The sequence below is a fragment of the Melanostigma gelatinosum genome (genome assembly GCF_949748355.1).
Source record: "Melanostigma gelatinosum genome assembly, chromosome: 21".
In the NCBI taxonomy this organism is placed as follows: domain Eukaryota; kingdom Metazoa; phylum Chordata; class Actinopteri; order Perciformes; family Zoarcidae; genus Melanostigma; species Melanostigma gelatinosum.
Genome location: NC_136654.1, coordinates 11507038 through 11519740, shown reverse-complemented (window position 1 = coordinate 11519740; position 12703 = coordinate 11507038).

The following is a 12703-nucleotide window of genomic DNA, read 5'->3' as shown; positions in this document are numbered from 1 at the left end:
TGTGTAACAGCACCAGTATGAGGCAAGAGAAAAAACTGTGTTGGTATTTGCCCTAAACTATCCATCGACACATCCTCATTCGTCTAAAATAAAGCTAAGCTGAGTTCACAGGTTGGAACACGGCCAGGCATCAAAAGAGTCAACATGAAGAAAATGTGAGTCACTTATGTATTACCACAAGTTAGCTTACTCATACAATATCAACAATCTGGTACTTCAGACATTCCTCCGTGTCTAACTAAAGTTTCCAAATGATGCATGTTCAAATCTCTCCTCCCGTGTCCCTTTATTATTTCAGGTATACAAGACAACAGCTCTTCACAGTTCCTAGATGACCTATGAACATGGAGGCCTGTATGCTGGATATTAAACATGTTAAAAGATCATTCTGTTTTATTCCAACATTTGTATCTGGCCATCATTCCTAGTGTGGTGTTGTCACTCTGAAGGTTTGGTACATTCCTGTTTCTGTTCATGTGTTTTAAAGACATCCTATTTCACATATAGATGCGCCTCTAGGTATTACAAACGTCACTTGTTGATGTGCTAATTATTACACTTAAAGCTAGGGTTGGTCATCTTGAGAAACTAGCAACAGTACACCAAAATAAAAAACATGATCCAACCGAAGAACCCAGCCCAGTGTTGCCAACTCTTTTCCAATGACAGTATCTAGCAGCACGAGGTCCAAAGTCCCTAAGTCTGGCAAGAAAGTCTCCGAGTCATCAACACTGACAGTCCGTCCCTTCAGGCCTCCCTCCAAAGCCCCTCCCCCTAAATGATCATACGGAACATGAACAACAAACATGGCTGTTGTGAGTCCTCACAGAGACACGCTAGCAGCTTGTGTAAGACTCCGATGACGAGCAATGATTGTAAAGACACAATATGCAGAGGCAGGCAGGTAAACAGGTAGGTAGCTAGACAGGTAGGAGCTACAGTGTGCAGACCTTTACTACATCGGCTTCTTTTGGTCCAGCAACTGCTAAATCACTTCACATTGCTTGTTGTCTCCCCGGGTCTAAGGGGCATCATTATGAGCAAAACATAACCATAACCAAGTTATTATGCAGTATTGTCCTTTAAGTTTGATCCGTCTGGGCTCACTTATTTGTCAGATCAGGGTTCTACTCTGGATCTATATACTTTTCTAAGACCATCTTTCATTCATGTGCACATTGTCACTCTGCATGTGAACCATCAGCTCCACAGTGAACACAGTCACACACACATCCACATGGGTGCAGTGCCAGTACTCAGGGTTGAAACGCTTTTTCGGTGTCAGTTTCAGAACCATTACACCCCTAACCAGTACTGATGTGTAAGCCACACTACTGGTAATGTCAGTTACAACAGGAGGGGGCTGCTGCATAACACACTGACAGCTTCTGTTGACACACACACCTGTGAGATAAACAGAAGGTTCATGTTTGTGTGTGACGGTGAAATCTCAAGCAAAACCATCTTTCTCTAGATGATTCTTAGACACGCAGCGCACGCAGAGCCAATTCAATATCAGAGACAGACATTTCAACGACCAGCCACCGAACGCTCCAAAACACCAAACTCGTACGGAGACCACAAGTTGACGTAGAAAATGTAATTCATTTTTCATCCGTTTTCCATCTGCAATGCACATCTGCATGATTTGTGTGGCAGTATAGCTTTCATACAGCACTTCCACGTCAAGTTCAAGTCATGGCAAGGCTGGCCGACTGAGAAATGTCACGCAAAGTCTGGTACTGAGGATAAGTCACAATTCATGAAGGCAAGCATCTGTTTCAGTAAAGCCTGCTCCCTGGTGCGGTGCCAGTTGCCGCTTCAAGCCGGACGTTCTTAATGATCCTAACCTGACACTGGCAGGACTGAGAGCAGCACCTGACACCTAACGCTGTTTGTGCATGAATGTATTTGAGGAATCTGGCAAATACCTCGGCCTCGCGGGAATGCCAGTAATCCCGCCTGCTTCTGAATGATGCCCTTCCTTCTTGGTTTGGATGGAGCTTGATTCATTTCATGTCAACAGCAGCAGCATTACTCATACTGGACTCAGTCTATCAAGAACTAAAGAACTACTCATAACTTTAGCTGTTTTTCTCGTATTTGTCAGTTGTGAGGCAATGCTGCTTCTCTTGAAAGCCTCTCTGAACTTCGGTGACAACCTATTATTATGCAGCACTCGAAGCACAAGTGGTCCTCCCGTGCCTGTCTGAGTTTACACATTTGGAAGCCACTAATGATAGAAATGCATAGTAGCAGCATACTAGTCACATCCTAATAAAATGAGAGGGAGAGCACACCCAGAGACTACATGTCAAGATATTTCTGGGTCCAACACTCAGAGGGATGTGACATGTTGAGCGAGGCGAGAGTAGAACTCAGGCCAGCGAGCGTATGAGACGGCTGATAACAAGCCGGGAGGAAGCCGATGCTGTTTATCTGGTCTCTCCGCAGAGATATAATCGCCAGGCCTCATGGTCGATGAATTATGTGGCCTTACAAATGGTTTGAAATGACCCTGCTTACTTGGCTTGGGGGGGGGGGCTTTGTGGTCGGCGGGCAGAGTTGTGTTCTGCCAGTCAGGTCTGGCCTCTGAGCCGTGTGGAGGTTTGTCAAAAGGAACGCTGATGGCTTTTAAAGAGCTGCAGGCCATGACTGGATGGGTCATTTTCATACTTTCGGGATTTGGTGGGGGGCCAAATGCAACATGTTGGAGGCTCACTCTCTCTGAAACAGGATATTAGGTTAGTGATGGCTGTCAGGAGACCAGCAGGATGACATAAATGAAAGGCTTTTTTCACACATATATTGAGAGCTAACAGACGTCATGTATGAAATTGGACGGTTAGTGTGGTATTGAACACATTGATCCCATTTGACCCTGCAGCATAAAACTGCTTGTTTCCCAAAATGGAGTTTAAAAAGTATTTCAAATTTCTATTTAATTTTTAACCAAATTTCCAAAAAACAGCAACAGAAAATGTGAATTAATGTGCATCTCCATCCACTACTGTTATGAAAATATTCGGAGTTGAGATTAGAAGTATAAGGCACTAATTCTCCAGTCAGGCACCATAAACCATTGCAGAAGAACACAGCACAAGGAGGTGATGTAATTAAAAGATCACCAGTCACATCTCAAACAATAGAAAACACGATGGAAATATGGCATTTTTGTTTATTTCATGAAGGAACATTACAGTCTTTATCGCTCAATAAAGAGTTAAGCATTACAACTATTGTTATCCTGTTTCTTTATTCCACTATTTCTTCCGTCCCCCCCCATTTTTCATTGCAACTGTTCTTCATTTTTTAAGCTACACAAACCGTTCAACTATCAAAATGTTCAGCTCCTTCAGCTCATCTCTGCTATGACTTTTTCTATTTCTAACCTTTAAACTATTTGAATTATTAAGCTTTTAGCAACTTTATTTTTGAATGGGATGTCTATGGAGAATATTTTCAAATCCTCTTAAACTTCTTCAACTTTCAAATCCTTCAACTTCCTCATACTTTCAGCTACAGACACCATTTCAACTTTCAAATGTTGAGAAACCCTGAACTATTGCCGCATAATTCAGTTTCCTGATATCTTTTAAACTTTTAGAACTGCAGCAATTTAACTTTTATGATTTTTCAGCCATTTTCTGACTTTATAATGGGTGTGTATTGTGCAGCTTAGAGTGCGTGATGTCACCGCTAGAGTGAAGAGCAGCTTGAGATTCTTGTGAAAAAAACATTTGTATTTTGCCACTGTGTCCACAATCTTCACTCTTCATGTATAATTTCTGGATGTCGAAGTAGCTAATATTGTCCTTGTCATAGAAAAATTACTGTGGAATCCCACAGATTTCCACATTTGACACGGAAGCCGTTAATTGAGAGGAAAACCAACTTTCTGCTCCATAGAGACCAATGTTAAATTTTGCTTCAAAAACATCTTCCACAGAACACGGTACCCCATTTCTAGATCGCCAATTAAGCCACATTGTTTACACGACAGACACAATTTTTACAGGATCTGTTCTTCAACTCATCCTTCCTCGCACTTATTAATATCGGAGCAATAGGAGCTACGGTTATGGGAGTTTTGAGGATTTGTTTGAGAGGTGTTTCCCTGTTTTATCTCCATGAAATGGCTTCAGGCACACAGGTGTTTGCGATTGAGCCAATTAGTGATGTTGATAAACACACAGACTCACAGACACACGCGCACATACACTCCTCTCCCTCTCTCTCTCTGTGTCTCTCATACAGTCATTCAGGTCTTAGGGATCTTTAGAGGTCTTTCCCCCCTCCTCCACCCCCCCCCCCCACACACACACACGCCATTTTAAAATAAAAGCCCCACAGAATGAATCCTAACTGAAATGCTTGTGATGAGCCTGTCATTTAATAACTGGTTTGTGTTTATCTAACATTATGATTCTGTCTCCTCTCCCCTTCTCCCCCACACCCCACACCCCATTTCAAAATAAAAGCCCCAGAGAGTGAATTCTAACTGAACTGCTTGTGATGAAGCCTGACATTTAATAACCTCTGTTTATGTGTGTCAAACATGATGATTATGTCTCCTCTCCCCCTCCCTCCCCCACCCAGTCCCACCCTTTCAAAATAAAAGCCTCATGAATTAACTGTATTTAAACGTTTCGCTCAAAATTAGGCTTTTTTGTTGAAATAATGAATGCTCTTACTAATACTGCGACAACTACTACTATTCTTAATATTTCTAGTATTACCACAACCACTACAACTTTTGTTGTTGCTACTATTACTACTACTGCTACTGCTATTACTCCTACCATAAATATTATTACTACCACTACTGCTATTACTACCACTACCACTACTATTATTACTGATACCACAACTGCTAATACTGCTACTACCAGTCCTAATAACCAGTACTAATACTACTACAGCTATTAGTACGACTGCTGATACTACTACTTCTACTACTTCTTCTAATTACAAATACTTAGACGACAACTTCTACTACTACTGCTACTACAAATATCACTACTGCTACAACTAGTACTTATTCAAATGCTACTCATACTTATACTGCGAATAATACTTCTACTACTACTATAACACATATCACTACTGCTGGAATTCTTTTAAGCTACAGAAACCATTCGAATATCAAAATGTTCAGCTCTTTCAGGAGAGGGGTGATATAACTTCATATTTGTAATCTTTCAACTTTTTTGAATTATTCAGCTTTTTGCAATTTCTTTTTAATTGGATATCTATTTTCAGCAATGTTTTTGAGATTCATTTCAGCGTTCAGCATTCCAACGCATTTTCAGCAGGAAATGCATTTTCTTGTTATCTTTGTGATTTTCTTGAATAGTTTGATCTTTGATAGAGTAATGTGGGTTTCTTAACCCTCAATTAAAATGATTTATGTTATAATAGCAGAAATGTGTTTAAATATCATTTTTCATTTATATAACTGCATGTACAATATTTGTATACTTGAATAAACAATAATCAAATGCAGAGAGTTATTTAACAATATGTTAGGGAGAAGTTAGTTATACAGTTACAACCGGCACTTTGAGGGCGACCGTGATGCTGATGTGGCCCAGAGTGAAAATGAGTTTGACACCCCTGCTCAAGTGGATCTACAACTCAATGAACACGTTCGCAGGGAAACAGCTCCAGAACCGCGGCCCGGTGTGCGGTCTGCGCCGGCCAGCGGGCCCCCCCGGTGGAGGTGGGATCCCGGCCTCGCTGCGAACCTGCCGCAGCAGACCGGCGAAATACAACTGGGGGGGCTCGACTGTCATCACTGGCGTCCAAGAATCGAGAAGGACTTCTTACCGGGACTAAACTCTTTAAGTTTCGGTAAGTGACAAACTGCGTTTTTTTTTTTTACATAGCAACGTTTCTACTGTTCATTTGTCTATCGTGTCGTTTTTATGAATAATATTTGAATGGCTCGTGCTCTTGTGTGGTGGAATGCGTGGATCCGCTGCAGGTTTGCTGGATTGATGTGTCATAATGAGGTTATTAGGAGGTAATTCAACTGTAGTAGGACAGCACTGAAGGCCCAGGTATTCAATGCACGGCCCGCTACTGCTTCTGAGTAACCACTCTGTAATCCCTTAAGAACATTATTTATTGAGTGATTATTACTCTTTGTCTGTATTTGAATTGCATACAATTGCACTCATGAATAGCAGTAATGTAATAGCCTTAATTTCAGCTCTAACTGTGGGCCCACTGGGTTTTAGCCCTGCAGTGACACCTTACCTGGGCTTCATAACAGTGTCTGGCAACAGTGTTCAGGCTCGGCCTGGTCGGGTTCAGAGAATTCTTCCTAATAGCCGTGTAATCAAGTCCAATTAGGAGACGTTTTCACCTATGAGGTCAGCTTCTACATCGGTCCTATGTTTAACAGATTATGGTTCTATAACTCATTTCTGGGCTTAGAATATATATATAGTGAAAATGATTTTCAACTTTTTTTTCTCCAGTTGAACTGAAGCACGGTGTAGCTGGCAAAACAAGAGTGGTGGAAAATGATGATACAATATGTCCTATAGTGCTCTTTGAGGCACAGATGTGTTATAAATCAGACTTTGTCCTGACAGTTTGGGTTTCTTGGTATGTCATGCAATGTCCACAAATCAGCTCAGAAGCCACAAAGGCATACAGTATTAAGATGTTCTATGAGGCTAACAGGAAGGTTCCTGCTGTTGATGAAAGGACATGACATGACATTAAAAGATACTGTCTCTGGCATGGCTGGTGAGTGTCCTTTACCTCACAGATTCCTGTGATACTGCTAAAGTAAATGTGTGCCTTGTTGTATATGCCTAACAGACGTATACTGTTTATTTAACATCTCCAGTGTGCTGAATTATGACGAGTAATGATTACTCAAATGCCCAGTGTTTGGGCTATTGTACCACGAGTGCCTCCAAACAGGCCCACTGGTGTTTATTTGAATTTTCCATTTTATATTGCCATGTGTCATTAGGCTGTTTAGAGTTTACTCTGAGTGATGAATCATTTCCTTCAGCCCTCTCCACTCACTAAAAACCTGCTGGATGGCGCATGCTCTTCCTTAAGGTGCATGTGTGTGTTGGGTATCCATGGCTAGAGATAATGGCACCCACATAGCATGACAGATGTTTTATTTCATTACAACACAGACAACACCTATACAATCAGTGCTGCCAATGTCTGGTTTGAAATGTGTTGGGATGAGCAGCAGCAAGAGATACTCATATCATGTTCATGAATTCTGCTGCTCAGACCATGCATCATCAGATATAGGATGGAGCGAAAAGTGTAATAGAGTACATACATGTCATAAGTTAAGCACAAGTTCATATTGAACTTTTAATTCAGCCCCAAGAAATCAGTAAAAGAACACCAACTGTAAGGACCTGCAGGCTGAGACATCAGGGGCTTTGCTGTTTCTCTTCAGGCCTGACGCTACGAGTCAGACCAGAAACACATCATAAAGTAGTTTCCCTGTAATCTCTACACCTTGGCTGGCTATCCCAAGATGTCCTAGATTTAAAAGCAACAGCGTAATGTTTATGTTGGCTGAAAAAGAATATGCATCAAACTTCATTTGATGTATTAAAGGCACTGCTGGATTGTTTACACACGCAGGTGAAAGCTTGGTGAATAAAATCAGATTTTCTCCCGGTTTGATGTCAACGCTTTGAAAGCAAAAATCAATCTGAAATAAAGATAAGAGTTTTGTGGAATCTCTCAATATCATATTTTTGATATTTCTATGGAAAATGTCTGATAGAGTTCATAACATTTTGTCCTTTGATTTCCCATGGACCTCTGTGTCTACTCTGCATTCATTTTCTAACAGAAGGTCAAACCAATGTTGTAAAACAGAACGACGCACTGTATCTTTTGAATGCTCAGCCAAAACAAGGCTTAATTTATTGGTAATTCAATCATTTTCTACGACTTTGTCATGTTATCAGGGACATTCAGATGAGTAATCATTTGGCCGGCAGTGCTGCTGTTAACTCCGTCGAAACCCTTTCACAGCACTGTGTTTGAGCTGTTCAAGCCCCAAAACTCCAGTTTCATGGGGAATGGGAGCGTGCTTATTTTGAAAGTCATGCCTGATATGAGTAGCACACTGTGCCTACTCTGTTTCAAGTGCGGCTCAAGTCAAGAAGTGTGATGAAATCTGTTGTGAATGTTCATTATACAAGTTAGGTCATGAAATATTCATGTCATTTGTGCAACGTGTGAACGATATGTTTGCTGTTGTTCTAAAAATAAAAGATTTGACTCTCCTGACATGAAACAGCCTCAACTGTGCACATCATAGAAAAAGAAGTATTCCTTACATAAACATGGCGTCGCTGTACGTGTTAACATTGAATTCTTTCATGCTGTTTAAAGTGTGAACGTGTGCAGTAAACGTGATAGAGATGAACCATGAAACAACAGTATGTCTGACAGAACAAGACCTCATATGTTGAATGTGGTAGATGTTGACAATGCATGGATTACCACACTCATTAATCTCATTTCATGCCTTGCAGAATGACACTGGCTATAACCTGGAACATGATTGATTGGATACACCTCCTGTGAGGATGAAAGGCATTTTCTTTGAGCTGGTTGAACACACAGTGAGCTACTTACTATGCAGCCTCATCACAGTATAAGGACACTCTGATGGGGAACGTCGCTGCAGCGTTAACAGAACTTCAGCAAAGACAAGTCAATGCAGTATTTGGAATTCAAGTTATTCGATGAGGGTAGGGACAAATCAAACCGAGGCCTATGAAAAAGGTCAGAGCGTAACACTTCAGATAATGTTGCCTTCCTTCTTTGATGCATGCTCTCCTTGCTTCTGTCATTCGAGCCGCCCTCAATGTACAAGTGCTGGTTTTCGGTCCCTGCTGAAGGTATTACTACCACTCTGTGGAGAGACTCTGGCATCTGTATTTAGTTAGTGGGGTTAGGTTGAGTTTGTGGGAGGCAGCGAGGTTCAGTCAGTGTAAGGAGGAACATCAGGGGTCCAAATTCACACGGTCAAAGGATAATTCAGATTTATTACAACTTTGGTCTTATTTAAATAATTATGGCCATTTTTTCTATGGTGATAGCGCTGTACTGACTGTACTGTACTGACTGTACTGACTGTACTGTACTGACTGTACTGTACTGTACTGTAGTGACTGTACTGTACTGACTAAAGTAACTGCTGAGTTCTGGAAATTCCAACAGGGCAAATATCATGAGAAGTCAGACCTGTAAATGAGCTAACTATTTATTTTCATTGCACACAAAAAATATACGCGCAACAACCTGTTATGGGAAAATATGTCATGGTCTTATGCTTTAGGATTGAAGAATGTAAGTCTTTAAAAGTGCAGGCACAAAACCTATTTGAGTAGATGATTCTATCAGTTTTGCATCCAGGTGTTTTGTTATCTGTTATCTTGTTATCTGTTCTCCTGTGCATTGTTTCTGTCTTCAAAGATGGCGACACACAGGTCTAGATTACGGTACTTCCTGATGAGCATCAGCTGAAGAGCATGACCCTCTGTATGTATATGTGATGTGTGATGGTAAAACAGGCTTATTCAGAATCTGTATTTCTTGTATCTGAACTCTTTGATTGGGTCACAGTGACCCAATCAAAGGAAGCAGTATAAAGGTCCATGTATCTGACTATGTTGTCAGAGCACCTCTAACAGATGACGGCGATGTGTCTGTGAGACTGTGCTCTCTTTGCTTGCAAGACATGCATCTGACTGTGTTATTCAGAGCACCTCCTGCAGATGACGTGATGTGTCTGTGGGACAGTGTTCTCTTTGCTTGCAAGCAAATAAATTGACTATTACAACCTTGATCGTTCATCCAGACTCTGTTTCATTTGACATTGATTTGATAACACTTTGACACTCTTATCCCGACTTTTCATAGAAATATTCCACAACAATTTGGCGTTGTCGGCAGGATTCGCTGTCTGTCTGTCGGAGCTCCAGAGGGACTGACCGGAGGAGAGGCCTCTCCCAGGAATCCACAACTGTGGTTTCCTGTCTTATACCTCATTGGCCGAGAGAGAGAGAACCGGCAGACCTGAGGGAGTTTCTGATTGACGGCACGCGAATCCAACGAAAAAGAATTAATTTCTACAATATCGGGTAAGAAAGTTAAAATTCCAATTGTAAAAGTAATGGTAAAATTATACTAAGGTCATATGATTTAACAGACACAGATGAATGGTCAAGTAGTCATTTTTATTTTTTTATTTGGGTAAAACAATTGTTTTTGACGTTCGTGGTTTCGTTTTACGAATGTGGTTCATGTAAACTCCCTTTTTCATTTTCTGGCATCTCACTATTTGCACGCTTTTACGTAGAAGACAGGATTGTGTTATACGGTGATCGTAGACACAGATCGCTTGACTACAGATATAGGTTTGTTGTAAGACCGTTGTTATGCGCTAAATACGTGAATTCTACTAAAGCAATTGATAGAATAAGATTCGTGCGCCAATACGTGAATTCTATACTGATAGAATAAGATCGTGATAAATAACTAACGTGAACTTCAAATAACATTTGAAATAAGAATCGTGATTTTCCACAACATAACGTGAGTTTCAAACAAGTTTGACATAAGAATCGTGATTTTCCACAACATAACGTGAGTTTCAAACGAGGTTTTTTGCAAAAAGTTTTCCTTCGAGAGAATAAACATACGCTGTATGGTGACGACTGTACTGTAAAGGTAACGTTAACGTATCCACGCCTGAAAGATGGGTGGAAAAAGTAGTAAAAGCGCAGCGCCCTCGGGCCCAATAATTGATATGATGCGACAGAAATATGGAAGCGGGTGTTTAGAATGCCTCACGTACTGGTCAAAGGAGTTTGGTTTTCCTGAAAACGGCTGATTGAGCGCCGCGAAGCTCAAAATGTAAAGAGGGGATTTAGAAGGAAATTGAAACAGATTAAATGTATGAAGAAAGACCGAGTCAAAGACTTAGAAATAAAAAGGTGAAGCAGATACAAATAAGTTGATGTCCGAGAGGAATGCAGGGGTGACACACACACACACACACACACACACACACACACACACACACACGCACACCCACAGAGGCACGCACACACAGAAACACAGAGATCTAAGAATTGTATCTCTGCATGAGACAACGTCTAACATTTACTGCTGAACTTTCGGCAGCTGTTTTGTTTTGTTTGTTTTGTTGATTTTTAGTCCTTGGTCCTGGTCTGGGGATTCCGCTTCCTGCTGTATGCTCCCCAGCCACAAACAACTTGAACGACACCCACCACTCAACACGTCGAGGATGAAGAAGACGAACGAGACTCGTCAAAATCTACAGAAGGCTTTCCGCCATCCATAAGCCTGGAGAACATCACACAAGAGAGTTGTGTGACATGCAGCATGCTGAACATGAGGATCAGTTCAACAACGGACAACAGAGAAGTTTCGTCAGCACAGATGCAAGCATGCCCAGCTGATAATGTATCAGGGCATGAGAGGAAGCTGAAAGAGACTTTGAGACTTTGACACACACCAACTGAAGACTTTGTGTGCCATACATGTGGCAGCTTGAACATTGAGGAACAGATGCTCACGCTCCATGAACAAGGAGTGGTGGGAGGGCTCGACAATCAGCCATCAGGGGGGTGCATCAGGGACCGGAGTGAGACCAGAGCTGGACCAACGACCCGCACACAAATACAACACAGAGGTTTGTAAAGGGGGAGGATTCCACATGTTTCCACATGTTTCCACATGGTACAAGCCCAGGACGGGTGTGAAGGACATGTCTGACTGGCAGCAAGTCAGACTCAATTCACTGACTTCAGCAATATAGAGGATCCTGGTAATGTACAGTAACAAAGATGAAGAGCCCCTCTCGACACGTGTTTATGCCAACAAACACAAGAAAAGGAGAACGCACAACAAAGATGAAGAGCAACCACGACCAGCGCAACAACACGACTTTTGACTCAGACAATGACAACTCAACGACGCATAACTGTACCAGACGCACCGCAAAAAAAAAAAAAAACTTGAAACATGATCTCTCAGCTATTCACCAAACAGCTGACTGTGTATTGTCATGTGGCAACTAACGACCAACAACTTGACCTGTTTCCTATTACTGACTATGCGGACGACTTTGACAGCGACACTGATTCCTTTGATGATTTTGATGCGCAGGTCTAAAAAACAGTTTTTGATTTCTGTCTTTTTATTCTTTTGTGTTAATTGAATTATATTGCCTGCTACATTTATGGGATCTTTTATCTCACAAGAACTGTTTTTCTTCAGATATTTCAAGTGATGTATTTTCAAATCATACTTTTGGGTAATACTACTGTTGTTATTGAAATGTCCTTATAACATATTTTTACTATATTGTGTGATTACTATGTAATCAAAGAGTGGAATGTTATGGGAAAATATGTCATGGTCTTATGCTTTAGGATTGAAGAATGTAAGTCTTTAAAAGTGCAGGCACAAAACCTATTTGAGTAGATGATTCTATCAGTTTTGCATCCAGGTGTTTTGTTATCTGTTATCTTGTTATCTGTTCTCCTGTGCATTGTTTCTGTCTTCAAAGATGGCGACACACAGGTCTAGATTACGGTACTTCCTGATGAGCATCAGCTGAAGAGCATGACCCTCTGTATGTATATGTGATGTGTGATGGTAA